Below are 5,486 nucleotides of genomic sequence, written 5' to 3' on the forward strand. Positions count from 1 at the left end.
GCTGCCCCCTGAATATGCCTCTAACCGTGATGGCCTTGTTCCCACCCTCCCCATGGGTGCCCATCCTCAGGCTTTCCAGGACCTGAACCATGCCCCCCACCCCCTGCCTGGCCAGCTCCGACTCTGCCTTCAGGTCTCTGGGGGACATCCCTGGTGTCCTCCTTTAGGATGTCTCTTCTACTCTCTCCTCCACCTCCAACATCGCTCACCACGACCTCGACTCCAGCCAGCAGAACTATTGATCTTGCAGTTCCCTCCCAGTGTCTCTTCTCCACTCCGGGCCACTTCCTCCTCCTGCCTCAGTGGCTGCTGATGGGCTCAGTCTGCATCACTTCCAGTGCCTTCCCTAGCCTCCCAGGACTAGCCCTGCCTTCCATGCGCCCTTAACCCGCAGATCTGCCCCAGCAGAGGTCTCTCCTCCCCTCCTCTTTCTGGGCAGGGCCTGGGCCTTGGGCTGTCTTGTGTATTACTGCATTCCTGCAAGGATGAGTGGATTAACATACTGACACACTTACAACAGTGCCTGGAAAATAGTAAACTCAAGAGGCGGCTATTATTACTGTTGCTGATGTTGTCATCAGGTTCATTATTATGATCATTTACAGCTATAGTCTCAGCACCTGACATGTGGTAGCATCCAATAAATTTTTGCTAAGAGAATGAATGGATGATAAAACTCGGTAAGTGTATCATTGCAGTCATCTTTGCGCTTTTTGCTTTTGTTTAAATGCTTTTTTTTTTTTTTTAAAGAATTACTTTATGCTCTTCAAAATGACTAGGATAAGGAATCTGGAGCCAGCAAACCTTGAAACTGAAGTAGAGAAAGGCCAGTCCAAAGTTACACCCAAAGCTGCCAGCTGAATCTGGGGACACGACATGGCAAGTCCAGGTCTTTGCTGCCCTCTCCCCCTTCAGAATTAAGTTTCTAGAAGAATTTGCTGGGGGGGTGGGGGTCGGGGGAAGGAGGGCCTTCCAGAAGTTCTCTTCTCCTGATCCTGCTTTCTCCAGCCCCGGCTGCTGCACAGAGAGGAGAGGAGGGTGGTGGAGCGCACACATTGGGGTGAGATTTCATTTACTTGTGTTCATTTGTGTCACTTAATTATTGCGGTCTCGGGCCTCTTCCAATAAATGTGTTTTCCTAACCCACAGCCTCTGGGCTATCATTCTCACCATATCTATTATGACTGAATGGCTTCTTGGGAACAGAGCGACCTTCTCCGAATTGCGAGCTAAGTAGGGCATACTAAAGAGCTTCCTGCCCTTCATGAGAGGGAGGTGGCGGGCCAGTCCCCTGTGCTCTGGTGACCAACGCTTGTTGTTTCACTGGCTGTCACCTGCTGAAACAATGGGACTGGAGGCTTATACAACAGTGCACCCAGCTGCAGCCCAACGAGGAGTCAAACCACAGCCTCCAGGAAGGAGCAGGAGCCTGCTTATTTACGCAACTGGTAAAGCTCATCCATCTTGATCTGTTGGCTTCTCCGGGGGAATATGAAGGGGCCGAGATTACATTAAGCAAAAAGCAGTACCACCCAGGAGACAATTTAGACCCTAGGTGCACCAAACATTTCTATTCAAAGAGAATTCGCTGCCTGTACAGGGTTTTACTTCCCTCTGCTCAACACTTCGAGTTAAAATTCTTTTCTCTCCTGCCCTCCAAAATAGACCACACAGGGCAGCAGAAGCTGGGTATCTAATTGCAAATTCCATAAACAAATGAGCAGCTGTCTCCATACTGACAAATGCATGTCTTTTGTCTTTCCAGACGCTTCCAAAAGAAATGCACAGTGAACAGAGTACTGTATGCTTTTTGGGAAACAGATTTACCTTCTTAATTATGTTTTTACTTGCCCTCGGGTTAAAATTAGTTTGCCTTGCCTGAGCTGACACCAGCTTGAGTGGAAAGAGATGGTTGGCGCGCTCTAGGGAAGAAAACAGGATCTGATGGGAACCATCTGCTGCTGGGACTCTGTGAGGACGACGTCTCTGAGGACCTGCCTCTAAGGGCTGAGAGTTACCCCAGGTCACCATGAGGCAGGAGCCAGATGGGCCCCAGGGTGAACAGGGGTGAACAGCCAGAGTTTGCCCCCTGTGGACAGAGACCCCAAGCAAGAGAAGAGCTGGGCCCTGCCCAGGTAAGAGATAAAAGGCCACATATTCCTCATTCTGGAAGTCAAGGAGACCTTCCTGATTACACATGCACAGAAGGGCTCCTTGAAGATCAAGAAGGGAGGGAGCATCGCCTCATAGTGATGCCAACCTACCCATAGGCCTCTTCACTGGAATTCATTTTGGCTAAGAGATGTTCTCACACACATCGGAGGACCCCGAGATAAACCAAACCTGGATGCAGAATCAGGCAAAGCAAGATGATCGTCCAAACGAAGCTCAGCAGAAAGGCCCTATACAAGGGATTCAAACTACCGTGAGGGCACAGCTTTTTCTCTGAGCCCACCTGGGTGTCTATCCACATGTACTCTTCTTCCTCCCAATAAACACTTTACTTCTTTCACTACTTTCTGTCTCTGTGTGGAAATTCATTTCTATACATCTGATGGGCCAGGGCCTTATCATTGGTCACTGGTCACTGGTCCCTGGTGGTCTAGTGGCTAGAATTCAGCCCTCTGTAATCTCTGGCCAGGAACCGAAATCCTGCTCCAAGCCACTGCAGGCTGAGGGCACCCGAGATCAACCACTCTCTCACTCACACAAAAACTACTTTGAGGGTGGGTGGCAAAGACATCACACAGCAGTTTTCAGGGGAGTTATCATCACTCGCTGGGGACGGGTGTCTCTCCAAACTCACACATCCTCAGGATTAGCCTGACAGCGGAGAAATGGAAATCTGGGCCCTGATCTTCATGCTCGATCAAGGATGGAGGCTTCCTTGAAACCCTCTTTAGCCACAATCCCCTTGTGGATGTGGGAGCTGCATCTACAGTCAAATCTGATTAACTCTGTTCAACCAAGACTCGACGTTCAGCTCTAAATAAGAAACAGACACTGAGGTTGGCCCTGGCATCACAAGCCCCCACTTCCCTGCTGCTGGCAAAAGAGGAAAATCATTAGTCAAAGACAGACTGAGTCAATACCTAGAATAGTCAAATTCATAGAGTCAGAGGTACATCAGTAGATGCCAGGGGCTGGAGGTAGAGGGTGGAGTGGGGACTTAGTGTTTAATGGGAACAGAGTTTCAGTTTAAGAAGGGAAAAAACTCCAGAGATGGATGAGACTAAGAGTTGCACAACAATGTGAATGTATTTAGTGCCTCTGAACTGTACAGTTAAATATGGTTAAAATAGTATGTTTCATGGTCTTCCCTGGTAGCTAAGCTGGTAAAGAATCCACCTGCAATGCAGGAGATCCCGCTTCAATTCCCGGATTGGGAAGATTCCCTGGAGAAGGGATAGGCTACCCACTCCAGTATTCTTGGGCTTCCCTCGTGGCTCAGACAGTAAAGAATCCATCTGCAGTGTGGAAGATCTGGATTCGATCCCTGGGTTGGGAAGATCTCCTGGAGGAGGGCATGGCAACCCTGTCTAGTACTCTTGCCTGGAGAATCCCCATGGACAGAGGAGCCTGGTGGATTACAGTCCCTGGAGTCACAGAGTCAGACACAACTGAGAGACTAAGCACACAGCACAGTATATTTCATATCAGGTGACTTTCAACACAATAAAAAAACAACAACACGCACACAAAGAAAACAAAGACAGACATCATCGTGCAAGCCCCAAAGTCTTCACATGCCTGTAGCTAATACACTAGGCAAAGAGAAGTGCTATATGCTACCTCTAGCCTGTCACTTTGCAACCTGCGAGCTAATTTTAGAAGTTCTAGCACATAGAAATGCTAAAGTAGGTGCTTCTGGGTCTGCAAAACTCACCATGGGAAGCCGCTTATGAAATCTGAGTAAGAAATAACTTTCATTGCATTAAACCACTGATATTTGGAGGTCTTTTTAGCTTCCCCTGATGGCTCAGATGGTAAAGAACCTGCCTGCAATGCAGAAGACCTGGGTTTGATCCCTGGGTGGGAAATTACCTAGAGAAGGGAATGGCAACCCACTCCTGTACTCTTGCCTGGAGAAGTCCATGGGCAGAGTAGCCTGGTGGCCTACAGTCCATGGGGTTGCAAAGAGTTGGACATGACTAAGCGACTAACACTTTTACAGTAGCTAGCATTAACTTAACTAATACAGCTTCATATTTATGAGGTAACAGTGACAGATTTTCATAGGTCACGGTTTCCTCCTCATTGGAACCATATTGTGAATCCAGAAAGATACCTTCTGAGTAGATAGAAATTAGTTCATTGGTTTTGGAAAACAGACAAGATAATGAAAGAGAAGGCTACTCCTTCCAAGACTATGCTGAGAAAAAAGAAGGCAGGTGAAAGGAATCTTGAAAAGAGATTTTAAGCTTCTAGTCAGTAAGAGTGATTTTATAAACCATTTCTTTATGATGTTCCCAGTATACTTGAAAGGTGATGAGTGGTGGGAAGTGACATTCCCATTTTATGAAGGAGAAAGTGAATGCTTGACTTTGCTGAGAAATTCATCAAATCAAGGCTGCTGGTTTTCTGGCTCCTATTCCACCGGTGAATGAGCTTTTGCAAATAAGACTAGAGATATTACCATATCAAAGGAGGTGGGTACACTGCTCTCCTCCACTGTGATCACACAAAGAGAAAGCTCACACTGGAATCACTACTTTCCCTACAATCCTTTCCCAATTTAAATTCTAATTAGATAAATTCCAGCATAGGCGAGATAACACAGGATGGAGCCTCAGCTCCCTGCCAGAAGAATTGTCAGAGTCCTTGGAAAGAAAGGGGGTGAGGGAAGTAGAATGAGGGTGGACAGAAAGAATGCTCCTTTCTCTTCCGCAGACCATCCCATGAGGATTGTCACAAAGTTCAGTGACACTGTATGCTCACTCTCTATGCAAACAAGCCTTTTTAAAAAATTTATTTATTTTTAATTGGAGGATATTTGCTTTACAATATCGTGTTGGTTTCTGCTATTCATATATCAACATGAATCAGCCATAGATATACACATGTCCCTTCCGTCTTGAACCTCCCTCCCACCTCCCACTCCAACCTACCCCTCTAGGTTGTCACAGAGCACCAGATTTGAGCTCCCTGCTTGCATCATAGGACTTCCCTGGTGGCTCAGATGGTTAAGCATCTGTCTACAATGCAGGAGACCCGGGTTTGATCCCTGGGCCAGGAAGATCCCCTGGAGAAGGAAATGGCAATCCACTCCAGTACTATTGCCTGGAAAATCCCATGGACAGAGAAGCCTGGTAGACTACAGTCCATGGGGTCGCAAAGAGTAGGACATGACTGAGCTTGCATCATACAGCAGATTTCTACTGCTATCTAATTTTACACATGGTAATATACATATTTCAATGCTAGTCTCTCAATTCATCACACCCTCTCCTTCCCCAGCTGTGTCCACAAGTCTGTCTCTACATCTA

At 47.1% G+C, this 5,486-nt stretch overlaps 1 long non-coding RNA gene across 1 annotated transcript; it reads left to right on the top strand.

Moving 5' to 3' along the window:
* Positions 1-1,123: 1,123 nt before the first annotated feature.
* On the top strand, positions 1,124-2,515 carry LOC123328287. Its single transcript, XR_006543131.2, has 2 exons — positions 1,124-1,448; positions 1,766-2,515. It is a non-coding gene; the product is annotated as an uncharacterized LOC123328287 (long non-coding RNA).
* The last annotated feature ends 2,971 nt before the right edge of the window (positions 2,516-5,486 follow it).

The sequence above is a fragment of the Bubalus bubalis genome, chromosome 11, assembly GCF_019923935.1.
Source record: "Bubalus bubalis isolate 160015118507 breed Murrah chromosome 11, NDDB_SH_1, whole genome shotgun sequence".
Classification (NCBI taxonomy): domain Eukaryota; kingdom Metazoa; phylum Chordata; class Mammalia; order Artiodactyla; family Bovidae; genus Bubalus; species Bubalus bubalis.